This window comes from Esox lucius, chromosome 5 (assembly GCF_011004845.1).
Source record: "Esox lucius isolate fEsoLuc1 chromosome 5, fEsoLuc1.pri, whole genome shotgun sequence".
Lineage (NCBI taxonomy): Eukaryota > Metazoa > Chordata > Actinopteri > Esociformes > Esocidae > Esox > Esox lucius.
Genome location: NC_047573.1, coordinates 20,364,109 through 20,378,738, shown reverse-complemented (window position 1 = coordinate 20,378,738; position 14,630 = coordinate 20,364,109). Strand labels below are relative to the sequence as shown.

The following is a 14,630-nucleotide window of genomic DNA, read 5'->3' as shown; positions in this document are numbered from 1 at the left end:
GGTGTAGCTTTTTACTATTGTGGATATGTGTGAATGTGTGTGTGTGTTCTCTGTGGTCTTGTTGGATATAGTTCTGCTATGATGGCGGGTGAACACCCGAACCTTCACACGATATTGGCAGACCAGAGGAAGCGGATCACGGTAAGACTGATCAAGTGTGTAAGTCTGGAACAAAGGACATTCTGAAGTTTCTCTTTCTTATTTTCATTTTTTTTTTCTTTCTTGAAAGGTCATCATTAAAGAAACATGGTTCCTAATGAAAACGGAATTAGAGTCACAGGAGTATGATGGCCGCCCACTGATCTCTCTCTCTCCTTTGGCTTGTATCTCTCTCTCCCTTTCACTCTTTCTCGCTGTCTCTCCATCTCTCTTTCCATCTCTCTCTTTTCATCTTTCCCTCACTCCATCTCTTTGTCTCACTCTCTCTTTTCCACGTAATATGAAAAGGTCTTATGCAAGGCCCTCGTCATCATTCTTGGCCAGATATTTATTTTGCCTGTTTGAATTATTTGAGGTGTCCATTTTAGGTTCACCAGAGATGTGGTGGGTTATGGGGTTCAAACCCTCACTGACTTTAGGTAACTTCACATACTGTACTTTCGCAAAAAGTGCCCGGGGCTAAGACTACTGAAGCCGAACACATAACTATAGACAGAGTATTTTGTTTAATACTTGTGCTTGATTATGCTTGACTCGCATGGCAGTATAAAACCAACGTGACGGACAGGCCCGGTTCTATGATGTTCTCTATAACGGAGACCATACGACGCTGGCAGTGAAACATGTTGAATAATACAGTTCGTCTCATCATGGTGAGACTTCCCCCCGCTTCGCCGTGACTGTGACACAGGAGATGAATGACGGAGCTGGCTGACTAGCTCCGGGTGTCAAAGAGAAATGAAGGAGCGCCCCACCTGTCAGAGAGTTGGAGGGCTCGGACAAGGCGTTTTAGAATGTATAAAGACTGAACTGCCTGTAAGTGGAGTCTAAGAAGGGAGATGGAAATGCAGGCTGCATATTGGTCAGAACATCTAACATGTTAAAGATGCTGGGAACAAAGAATGAAGGGAATTCATCATTTGGTTTTGGTTTCTGTGGAGTTCTGTAGTGAATTCACACATTGAAAATGAAGCATATCACTTTGGCTTTAATGTAGCATTTTGAAACCCGGCAAAGGTTTCAACTGGATCATAAAGAATATATTAACTATGAGTTGGGATTGATTTAACTGCTTATCCACTCACCTGTAGTCAGACATTCATATCAGTAGACTACTACTTAATGATAAGCAGACTATTACTTAATGATAAGCAGACTATTACATAATGATGAGCAGACTATTACATGATGATGAGCAGACTACTACATGATGATGAGCAGACTACTACATGATGATTAGCAGACTACTACATGATGATGAGCAGACTACTACATGATGATGAGCAGACTACTACATGATGATGAGCAGACTACTACATGATGATGAGCAGACTACTACATAATGATGAGCAGACTACTACATGATGATGAGCAGACTACTACATGATGATGAGCAGACTACTACATGATGATGAGCAGACTACTACATGATGATGAGCAGACTACTAAATGATGATTAGCAGACTAGTACATGATGGTCAGCAAACTACTGCATGATGGTCAGCAGACAACTACATCAGCAGACTACTGATATCGCAACACAAACACAATCTTTTAGTTAACCAGTCAGCTCATGTCCTCCCATTTATAAAGGCTGCCTGAAAGCCCTTTCGTGCTTATGGCCACATAAACCTTGTCATGCCTAACTGAGATCGCTGTAGTCCAAGCCAATCATCAATGTATACATTTCCCGGGTCATATGGCTGGAGTTGGGATTGATTTAACTGCTTGTCCACTCACCTGTAGTCAGACATTCATATCAGTAGACTACTACTTAATGATAAGCAGACTATTACTTAATGATAAGCAGACTATTACATAATGATGAGCAGACTATTACATGATGATGAGCAGACTACTACATGATGATGAGCAGACTACTACATGATGATTAGCAGACTACTACATGATGATGAGCAGACTACTACATGATGATGAGCAGACTACTACATGATGATGAGCAGACTACTACATGATGATGAGCAGACTACTACATAATGATGAGCAGACTACTACATGATGATGAGCAGACTACTACATGATGATGAGCAGACTACTACATGATGATGAGCAGACTACTACATGATGATGAGCAGACTACTAAATGATGATTAGCAGACTAGTACATGATGGTCAGCAAACTACTGCATGATGGTCAGCAGACAACTACATCAGCAGACTACTGATATCGCAACACAAACACAATCTTTTAGTTAACCAGTCAGCTCATGTCCTCCCATTTATAAAGGCTGCCTGAAAGCCCTTTCGTGCTTATGGCCACATAAACCTTGTCATGCCTAACTGAGATCGCTGTAGTCCAAGCCAATCATCAATGTGTACATTTCCCGGGTCATATGGCTGGAGAATGGCGAAGGAAATAGAGGGAGAGAGAGAAGTCAGAAAAGAGATGGGGTGGGGGAGTAAAATAAAAGAAAGAGTTTGATATCAGAGGCGAGGCAAAGTGGAATGCATATCCTTTAGTGTTAATCCTGGGGACGTTTATGAGGTTGTGTAATGGATTGTAGCCCGTTAAAGGTTCCTAACTGTTCTCTTTGCAGCCAAGCGCATTGGTCGGTGTGTGGCTCACATTTCTCCTCATGAAAGCTTGTATGGTTTACATTAAGTGTGTGTGCTTGAACGTGTGTCCATGCGTGTGTGTGAAAACACACATTTCTAAACCCCCAACCCATTTCCAATATCATTCATTTGTGCAGATGTTTTCTTGACATCTGGTGAATGATAGTATTTTTTTTCTCCCTCGTTCCATCTAATAGTCTGGATATCAAATAATACAACATTGTATTATTCAGGCTAATTCCAGTGAAACCACAGAAGCCTACACATGGCTTGGTTCTGGGTTCCGAAATTAACTCCTGGCAGATGCTGCAAGGTGTGAAACATAACATCTGTAACTTCAAGAATTGTGGCACGTTATTATTTAAATATCAGATACACAAATGGACCCCATGCAATACTACAACTTTAATAGTGACTTCATGCTCAGAATAATTCTTATTCAATCAATCTCTGTAGCTAGCCTTCACACATAGCTACTCAAGTTTGCAAATACACCCAGACACACACACACAAACAATCACAAACACACTTACACAGTTCCATGATCATTCATCTGTATACATACTGTAAATCAATAATTTTAGATTATTTTATTTGTGTTTTTGTCATGCTCCATACAGTTACAGAGTAAATGTTGGCTCTTGGCTAAGCATTCTATTTTTTATTTATGTGTGTATGTGTGTGTGCGTGTGTGTGTGCCTATAAAGCTAAGTGAGAAATGGGGGTTCATGAAATATACCTCTTGCCTTTGGCATAACTAGGACAAGATGAATCTCTCTTTCAGACACTCAGCCCTTTTTCTTATTAATTTCACATTCATAATTTAGTAATTGCCGTTCTCGAACACTTGGATATATAGCTAATGAGATTTACACATGCTCTTTGGACCCAGGTCTTAGTCTGCTGTAAATATTTTCAATTTTGTGTGGAACAAGAGTGCTCCATTACTCAAGAATGTGACACAGAACATACAGTATCATATAATATATTTGATAGTATTACTAATATGTGCTTGGCACTGTTGCATAATTAATATAAAATTAGGAATTTTGTTTGGTATTTCATTTGTTTTCACATAATTGATGTGGGGGCCTAGAATCTTGTTGAACCTCTTCAATCACTTTGTTACATTTGATGAGAAAAAGAAAAACCTAGATGATAGATGAAGTGTGAGTTCTCTGTCTACTGCTTCAAAACACCATCCAAAGGGCAAAGAGATTTAAAAATGCTGTCTTGCTGTTTTCCTCTCATTCTCCAGTTAGAAAAACTTAAGAGAGAAAATATATCTGCCTGTGATAACAAGAAAAAGAGACACGTGATATCATGGTTGAGGAAAGAAAAGGAGGGAAGACAAACAAAAGTAATGAGAGAAAGAAAATGCCAACAATTTTAACTAATCCGATTAGTGGTTGATTCTGCCAGTTCCAATTGAGATGGAGCAGTGGGACCTCAAAAGTGTTCTTATCAAGCGTGGTAACTCAGTCTTCCTCAGGGACCAGATGGGGAATGCTGGTGTGTGTGTGTGTGTGAATTGTGTTGATGTGTGTGTGTGTTCTTCACATCAGCAGGAGGTGGAGTCAGACTGATGTAGCTGTAACATGGCAGACCGAGTAGTTTCAGGTTCAATCCTTAACCAGTCCTTGACTCTCCATCTCCCTCCTCTTTCTTCTGCTCTCACTCCTTTTGCCTGAAACATTTGAATAATGTCATACAAAATTCCCAAAGCACCTGAATATTTGTACTAATTCCAGACCCCTCAACTTAACATTCCCTAAACCTAATCAACCTGAATCCATTAACCTTGGCACCTTGATTGATGCCCATTCTGCAGCCCCATGTTACACTGTAAAGTAGAAGCTGCCACCAGGAACACAAGCCTGTGTGTTCACATCATCAATCCCCATCCATGAAAGTGTGACTGCCAGTCACTCCCAACCTCACTGTTACATCATTTGACTACCAGTATGAACCCACCATTACATCATTTGACTCCCAGTAAGACCTCAGTATCACATCATTTGACTCCCAGTAAGACCTCACTATTACATCATTTGACTCCCAGTAAGACCTCACTATTACACCATTTGACTCCCAGTAAGACCTCACCATTACATCATTTGACTCCCAGTAAGACCTCACTATTACACCATTTGACTCCCAGTAAGACCTCACCATTACATCATTTGACTCCCAGTAAGACCTCACTATCACATCATTTGACTCCCAGTAAGACCTCACTATTACATCATTTGACTCCCAGTAAGACCTCACTATTACATCATTTGACTCCCAGTAAGACCTCACTATTACACCATTTGACTCCCAGTAAGACCTCACCATTACATCATTTGACTCCCAGTAAGACCTCACTATTACACCATTTGACTCCCAGTAAGACCTCACCATTACATCATTTGACTCCCAGTAAGACCTCATCGTTACATCATTTGACTTCCAGTAAGACCTCACCATTACATAAAGTATTTAATTGAATACATAACATTAACAAGACAGATATCTCTCTACTCTCTAAAAACCAACCTGTCCTTCCTTCTCTTAAGTCCCTATCTCTTCTGTCTTTTTCTCCCATCATTTTTCTCTCTTTCTCATAGCACATATCTGTCTCCCATTTACCTTACAGCTGTCTCTCCCTCCTCCTTCTACTTCCACCTTCTTTTGTAGACAGACCTTTTTGCTCACAGACTGAAAGACAGAGACAGAAAGACAGTCCTATAGAAACAGCAAGTATTTAGGCAAACAGTGGGACAGACAGAAAGACATGGGCAGGCGGGCATATTTCCTGGTATTGACTGGGTAGTTTATTTTACAACACGTACAACATCTGTATCCTATTCTATTATACTGTACAAGTGCTCTTTCATAAATCATCTCTATATTCACACCATTTTTTCCAACCTTATAGTTGGACCGCGTTTTAGACCTTTTATTTGGAAAGAAATGTTTTTAAGATCTGCCGTGCATGAAGTGTTCATGTAACCTAAAGCTTTATTGAACGGTGAAGCAGTTGACAAAATAAAAATGGCAAAGTAACATAACTTATGAGACTGTAAATAGAATTTGACAAATTCAGACTAGCTGTCGTGAATAAACACTATCCAGTCCTCAAGCTCTTCTGTGTCAGCTGCCTCTTTTCACCCAAATTATTATTTTTATGCTCCAACCGAGTAGCTGAGGAACAAAAGGTCTGAGTCAGAGCGCCACTAAAACTTAACATGACGAGAACCATACGCCACGGGCTGTTTCACTGCCTTCATATATACTGTCTGAAGAACAATCCAAGAACCCAGGCTTTCTTGGAGAAGACAGTTAAACCAATCGAACAGTCTTTCATCTCCATCTCATCCCTAATGACCTGCCACTTTGTGTGTATCCCAAATGGCCCCCTTTTCCCATTACAATACTGGATGGGGAATAGGGTGCCAGTATAGTACTGGATGGGCAATAGGGTGCCGGTATAGTACTGGATGGGGAATAGGGTGCCAGTATAGTACTGGATGGGCAATAGGGTGCCGGTATAGTACTGGATGGGGAATAAGGTGCCGGTATAGTACTGGATGGGCAATAGGAGGCCGGTATAGTACTGGATGGGGAATAGGGTGCCGGTATAGTACTGGATGGGGAATAGGGTGCCAGTATAGTACTGGATGGGGAATAGGATGCCAGTTTAGCGCTGGATGGGGAATAGGATGCCGGTATAGTACTGGATGGGGAATAGGATGCCGGTATAGTACTGGATGGGCAATAGGGTGCCGGTATAGTACTGGATGGGGAATAAGGTGCCGGTATAGTACTGGATGGGCAATAGGATGCCGGTATAGTACTGGATGGGCAATAGGATGCCGGTATAGTACTGGATGGGCAATAGGGTGCTTTATAGTACTGGATGGGGAATAGGTTACCATTTGGGATACACCTCTTGGCTATCCTTTCCAATCTGGATTTGATTTTATTCTCCGTTATGTCTCACTCCTTCTATGAATCATGCCTTTGTAGTCTGCCATTTCCCTAACCAACCCCCCTTTCCAACCTCATCCACCCGTCCATGTTCAATATTTAATATGTGCCAAGTGACAAGCCAAGGAAGTAGCCAAAAATGTTCCAGTTGGTGAGTGGCCCTACAGAACTAATATACGTGTCAGTCGATGCCCCACTTTTCCAGGGGTCCAAGGTCTTACATAAAATAATGCACAACTAATCCTACGTCCATGTCTAGGCTGGCCTGGCGGTCTAAGCCACCTGGCGGTCTAAGCCACTGGCTTCAGAACATAGGTACTGCAGGGTTTGAAATCCGGCCCACTGCTCTTTCAGCACAAACTCTGTCCTGTAAAACGATGAAAAAAAGTATATGCAATATGAAAAACGAATCCTACATTTAATAGAACACAATAATCTGAAGAATGGAATTGTGTCATTTAGTGCACAGGTCCAGGGATGTATTCCAAGAGGGACAGGTTGGCTGCATTGGACCTCATTACTCGGGTGAAGCCAGAGAGTGAAACCTACGGAATGGTCTCCCGAGTAGCCTGTAAAACCCCACGTAACGTATTACAAATCTTCTACCGAAACGTATGGGTTGGTGCTAATAGCCAAACCCAACCGTCTACCAGCTCTGGTTCAGACCAGGACCCCTGTGTCACCCCCCCCCCCCCCCCCCACCCTGGCCCCACTACTTTGGGCTATTGCTGTATTCATATGGTTCCACTTGGGACATAACATTAGCAGGCCTGTAACTGCTTGGTCAGTAACTTTGTCCCAAGCACTCACTCTGAGGATGACTCATCGTGTGATGCGAGAGAAACAGACGGAGAGAAAGAAAAGTAAAGGGGGGGGGGGTCTGAGTAAGTGAAGGACAGGAACTTTTGTGAATTTCCGGCCCATATTGTTTCATGTGGATCTCCTCTTCATGCGTGTGTGTGCCTATTGGCTTGTGTTTGTGTGTGTTTGTGTGTGTGTGCACGCGTGCAAGTGTGTCTGAGGGGTTCGGAAGGGGTTGCGGTCTTCGTAGTCGGATCAGCATGCATCTCTGAACTTGACGTTCCCTCCATACTGTGGTCGTGTCTTGTCTCATGTGGTGGAGGTCAATGGTGCTCACTGGTCAAGGGAGATGGCAGATGTGTTATGCTCTCATTGTTTCTCTTTAATGAATTAGTCCACTTCGGTATAAAACATTATTACGTGCAGTGGAATATCCATCATGGTCCCTTCCACCACACTGAATGAGAGGGAGGGATGGGAATTTATAGACACGGACCACACAGGCTGTTTCTGTCTGGGTCGACTGATGAACATTCTCTTCAGTATCCAGTAAAAATGACTGTCTGCTAATTACGCTAGCTGACGCTAGCTGACACAAACACTGGGCCAATACTTGCTATCTCTCCTACCACCAGACACAAACACTGAGACGGAACGCTGTAGCACAAAGATTAAACAGAACGAGCTCTAGAAAGACAGACGTAGTTGACACAGAGAGGTAGAGCTCTTTGGATTTGGCAGATTTGTGACCTCGAGTGAAAATCGAGGGACAGCCAACTATAGAATACCGAACCTTTATGCCATTTCTTGTTGTTGTTAATGTTATGCCTTGAGGCATTTCATTCATTTCCAGCCTGACACACTACTATTTTATGCATTTATTTAATTTGTCTTTACATTACTGCTGCAGTATAAAGTTGATTTATTTTTTCTTTCACAACCCTATTGTTGTTAAAGTAGATGTTAACACAAAAGCCATTCCCAATGTTGTCTTTATTATTATTGCCCCATTGACATTTTATGTATACACTGATATAATAATAAACCTAACTTTCCATGTCAAGTCTCTGGAATTATACTGAGTTGAGAGAAAGAAGGACACAGAGAGAGAGAGAGAGACAGACAAAATGAAAGAGAGAAAAAAGATCCAGTGTAAGGGAAGATAAGAAAAGAAAGTTATGAAGATGTCCTGGGTATTATCCAGGCAGCACATCTGGAGCAGTCTCCTTGGCAGCACTTGTAAGTCATCCTGCAGAGATATATGCAGGTGCTCTATGAAAGAGGAACATCAAACCCAGACCGATGAGCCAAGCATCAGACAGACAGATGGCTCAGTTGGTCGGACAGGTAGAAAATGGATTTTAACTTTGGTCTTCAGAAAGAGTTTTTAGGGATGTAGCAAGTGGTTTGACAATATTTTCACATAGCTCTTACTATTCTTTGTGAACACTACTTTGCCCGTCATTATCTGTATAAATACGCTCAATGTATTCAAAGTCCAAATATTTGTGTTAGAATGGAGAGATCTATTGCAGTAGGAAATAGCAGAATAGTAGTAGATTGGGAAAAACGTGTTTTATGTGGACTTTCGAAGGTTTGAATTGGTGTCGGGGTGAATGAATGGATTCATGTTCATACAGATCTAGCACATTTAAAGGTTGTTGGCCAATAACAGACACTGAAGTTTTAAACTAACGATGGCTTTAAACTGTATAAGTATGATGACCCTTGGGGTTTCTCCTGTCAGGAAAGGGCAGGGATGACCAAAACATATGAATAAATTAAAAGAATGGAAGTAAAAATGTATAAAAAACTATGAATAAATTAAAAGAATGGAAGTAAAAATTTATAAAAAACTATAAACGTACAGACATAATGTATGTATAATGTATATGAACATATGAAATGAAGGGTTGTAAAATGAATCCAATCAGTTCTTTTAAATCATTATCTATGATATCAAAACCAATCATTTTCTCCCAAAACAAAAATGAAAAGAAAAGGACAAAAATAGGTTTAGCTATATACTCTGCTTCTATCCAAAACTACCCAAATTCAGCAGAGCGTTCAGTCAGGAGGGGGGAAACCCGGTGAGGGGGCAAAGCAGAGCTTCCTGCCTAGACAGTGGGAACGGGAGGCTTTATGTGGCAGTGCCTGCGATCTGGAACAAGGCTCGGGGCACATCTCTGTCTGCCTCTGCACGCCTCCCATTATCTCCCGCTGGGTACAAAGCAGCTCCGCTATGCTGCTATGGCCAGCATTTCCTGCTTCCTCTGCCAGCCCAGGACTAAGTGCGAGGGTCGCATGATTCCTCTGCAACCCAACTGAGGAGCACGGAGATGGGGAAGATGGAGGAGAGACAGTATCTCCCTGGGTTGCCCCCAGATCTGTCAGACGGGGCGGTGTTATTAAAGAACAAAGCCTGTCTGTGTTTGGAGACAGGATGTCATAGGGAGCATGGCTAGCTCGGATCGAGGTGAAGTGCTGAGATGACATTAAAGGCTCTCAGTTATTTTCCCTGTGTTTGGGGTTGCCTTGGAACTAGGGTGTGATGTAAGCATGTTGCGGCAAAAATCAGCAAGACATCGATGAGGATGTAAATGTTTTCCATGTCACATTTAAGCAATCAAACTTTTTGCCAAAACCCAAAACAAGGGTGGTAGGGTAGCCAGTGGGTTAGAGCATCAGACCTGTAACAGAAAGTTGTCTGATTGAAACATCAACCTGGCAAGACATTTAACTCCAACGGCTCCCATGTTGGTGCTGAAAATTAGAAAATGTTCTCATACGTACTTACCTGCTAAAATATAGTGGAAAAAAGACCTGGGTGTGGGTAGTGTGAGCCACTAAAGACCACTGCATTGCCTATGTACAATACAATACTGTCAAATACAGGCACATGATTGTCATACACAGTAGTAACCCCAACTGGTAACCATATCAACCATGTGAACACTGGCAATGTCTTTCTTAATGGAGCAGGACATACAGCAAGTCATAGGGGTATATCAGATATCCCCAGGAAAGAGGCAACGTGATTTAGGACAAACTGGGCTGCTGTGAACCATCACAAGCACATCTTTGTTGCTAAAGCTGGATTCTACCTGGCCAAAACGCGACACAGTGTGAGTGCATATAATTGGCCAATGATCAACTGTCCATGTGCCTGGACAGTGTGGGAGAAACATCCATGTGTGCAGCCATGTGTGTAGCCATATCCAAAGTTGGGGTGGTAACTTGAATTTGTCTTCATTGCACATTTATGCAGCCCATACATTGTTCTTAACTGTTTCACTGGCAAATTTTCTGCAATCTTCTATTTGCACTTCTGGCTAGATGCTAACTGCATTTAGTTGTACTGTACTAATCTCTGATTCCCGGCTAAAACCACAACATACTATTGATAATAGTACCGAAGCGACAAAAATCACACCCTATTTCTGTGGTTCAAACATGTTTTTCTGAAAAATAACTATAATACATAATGATTGGCTGAAGGCATTCCTTGCAGCTTGCCCCATGCACAGGCTTCTGGATTCAGTGTTGACAGAGGTAGAGTGGATCCTGGAGGAGTGCTTATATTTACTAGAATCTTCCAAATGGCCTGTTCGGCATTGCAGAGGCACCCACTCCTCCAGTTACCACATTCAAAGTTCTCAACAAGGCTTAAAGAACATCAGGAGACCAAGTGGAACATATTCTAATGCAGTTCTAGAAGTGTGTACACAAAACAGGCAGTTATACACAAAGCCCCCCGCCAATTTTGGTGGGCCCTGTAGCGTATTCCTCTATATGGCTTCAACTCCATCGCTGCTTATCCCTAATTAGACTATTTGTTGCAAGATCTTGCAAATACTTGACAAAATATTGCTGTCTCTTGTTTTTTCAGATTTAACTACAGATTGGGGACATTCCTGTCTGTGTTTAAAATGTGTGTGTGTGTGCGTGCCTGTGCGTGCCACACACACACACATACACATTTTCTTCTTGATTGTCCTGACCCAGCTCACTAAATGATTGCCTACTCAGGTTTCTCACATAGGGTTTTCAGTCTGTAATAAAACATGCAGTCATTGCATCAATACCAACCACAAGTAACCAGATTGGATGGGTGGAATAAAAAGCAGAATTGGGCCTCAGTCCTTCTCACCAACTTAGCTGACTGTTGTATCTATGCATGGGTGTTTGTGTGTAAACGTGCGTGTCTGTGTATGTACACAGTATGTGTGTGTTGTTGTGATTGGCTATGCTCTGCTACTCTTTCTCCTGATGTAAGGGTGTTTTCATTTACTCCTTCACAACTGTGAACAAATAAAGCTGGTGCCAAACACAATCTCCATCCAAAATAAACTACAAGACGTGAGTTGACTTAAAGATGAAAGTTCGATCGAAATGCATAGGATAATTTATTCATCACCATCAAAATGTTCCGGTTGAAGGATAAATGTGTGGTGTATTACCGTGGTCTTTTATATTATTATAACCATAAAATGTTAGCCTTTTAGAATTCTGAGCATTGTATGAATATTAGAATACAAATTAAAACATCAGTCTCCTAACCCTTCTGCTGAGGAAGTGCATACGTTGAAATTAAATTGTAATTACTGGCCAGAATCATACTTTCAGGCTGATCCAGTGTTTTGGGAGAATGCTGCTACAAGCAGATCAATTAAGTTGTTTGGCAAAATATTCCATCCTGGAACATAGCACGCTCAATGTATTGCGGTTGAACAAATGTGATTTTAACATATTTTCATTCAAGCGTGTTCCCTGATTCACTCTTTACCAAACAATCATTATACTTTGAAAAAGCCAGACACAAGCACTGATGGTACTGTTTGGATATACAAGCACAGTCTTTGTATATAGGTTGGAGTAAACATGATACTCCATAAAGGCCTTGTGTTTAATGGAGTCACATTCCAGGTTTAACAGATATTACTGGCTTAGACCTGCTATTGGTTATTTCCTCATATTCAAACAGAGAACTCACAGACTCCAGAACACTGGTGCCTGTCGTTATTCATTCTAGAATGAATACTTCCATTATTGAAAACCAGCGGGTATCAGTCAAAAGAGTCCATCCTCGACACCTTTCCATGGCGTCTCACCTCGCAACACGGCTAGACAAACATCACCCCTACTAGGGTAACATATATCACCGCCGATCCGACACAAAGAAGCCAACAAGAAAATCAGCCACCCGGCCACCATTGATGCCGTCTAGGCAAGAGTACCAAATGGGAACATTTTAACTACTTAGTGCAGGGTTGTCATCCATGGCCCATGAGGCTTGGGTCAAAAGCAGTGCACTACGAAGGGGATATGGTGTCATTTGGGACACAGTACTCCGTCAGTCAGCGAGAAGCTATTGACAGCTTTATGTTGACTAATGGAGAAAACACAGTCACTACCAGAAAGACAGAAACAGCGGAGACCAAGGGTTGCACTTTCTGTAAGGGATACAACTTGATTTTAATTAGCACCCCTGAGTCTCTACGCAGCAGTAAAACACTCCCAGGGCAGACGGTGGAAAACGATATTGGACCATTTACAGAGATAAGTGCTTTTCCAGTCTATGCCTGGGCTAAATCAAAACTAGGTTGTGTAGTTTGGTGAGGTCTCCAGCCACTAGCGTCATGTTTATCACTCACAAGACATCCGTGTATTGAAATGCAGCTTTTTTTGCAAGATTTTACTTATTTCTTGTAATTTAACAAACGCATAGTGCATAGTGAATTACATGCGTTATATATTATTGCATGTATTTTGTTATTGATGATATGAAGGAAGGCTGAAGGAGTCACCATGACAGCTGGGTCAACACCTCTACCCTTACATTGGCTCTCAGAAGGATTCACCCCTCTTGGGCTTCTCCACATTTTATTGTGTTACAACATAAACTCAACACTGATCTGAGTTTTTGATCAATTGTTTTTTGTTTTGTATTTGTAATTCTGGATATTTGTAGATGCTATTTTTCACTTTCACGTTATGGATTTTTTTGTTTACCCATTGTGATTTAAGGAGATGGAAAAATCTAAGGGGGTGTGGTTTTCTGAGCCACTGTGAATGCCTTGGGATCCATTTTTTAAGTATGTATCAAAATGTTAAGAGGCTTTAACCACTAGCCACCTGTCGCACTGTCCTTAGTGACCAGCAAGTCAGAAAAGAGAGCCACCTAGTGGTCCTCCTGGGATTCCCCAGGGACTGACCTGATTCAGCTTCAGAGGCCAGCCAAGAGTAAGATGCAGGGGGACTGTGTTGCTTTGGGGTCAATTGTTGGGGAGAAACACTCTGCATCCATTTTGGCTTGCCCCCAGGAGATGTCCCACTAGGAGAGACCAGGGAGAGGGCAGTGTTGATCCATTCAGAAGTCTTCTACCCTCAAGACTGTCCTGTTCAGCATATCTTCACACTTCTTAACGCCATAATGGAATGTCTATTATGATGTATTGCCCAAGACTGTCACATTGAAATTCTTCTGCCTCTTCTGATGCCATAGACCTTTGACGGCATGCGATGGATGTCCCTCCCATGTCTCAGACATTTGCTCCCATAGATTACAGCAACATGTCAAACACTGCACCGACACAAAGGTGTTTGATGACGGCTCATCGTTCTTTCTTGTCATCTTTTCTTCTTTTTATCCCTTAATATGCCAAGGAACTCTGGACAAATGGTGTAAAAATAACATCCAATCAGATTAGGGACACCAGGGGCAGATGGGAGGTAGATTATGGGGAGATTAGCGATGTCGGAAACAAACTGTAGTTAGATGACATTTTCGGTGCATTTTCCTGCCTCATCAAATACCAGCTAATGTGTCGAAAACACGTTTGAACGCAGGACTGGTGAGGACATGGTGAGGGAAGGACGGCCATTTAAAGGACGATGATCCTCTGGACAAAACGTCAAGAAGACACACACACACACGCAATCCCTGGGCGTAGCGTCTTGCAATGCCCCTGGTACACCTGGCTACGTCCTCGTGCCAAGCCACACCCGACCAAGCCATCGGCATCAAACACACCGCCGCTACACGTTCTGTACCCACTGTCAACAGAAGTAGCAATTCAGAGGCTCTTCCTGCCCACATCAAAACAGAGGATGCTGCA

General features: G+C 42.1%; 1 long non-coding RNA gene across 1 annotated transcript in view; it reads right to left on the bottom strand.

The window, feature by feature from the left end:
• Positions 1-3,350: 3,350 nt before the first annotated feature.
• The window catches only part of LOC106024293, a 43,526-nt gene continuing 32,246 nt past the window's right edge, over positions 3,351-14,630 (bottom strand). Inside the window, exons 3-4 of the long non-coding RNA XR_002196767.2 lie at positions 5,371-5,439; positions 3,351-4,423 (exon numbers count right to left, since the gene is read on the bottom strand). This is a non-coding gene — a long non-coding RNA (uncharacterized LOC106024293). The remainder of the gene's footprint in view (positions 4,424-5,370; positions 5,440-14,630) is intronic.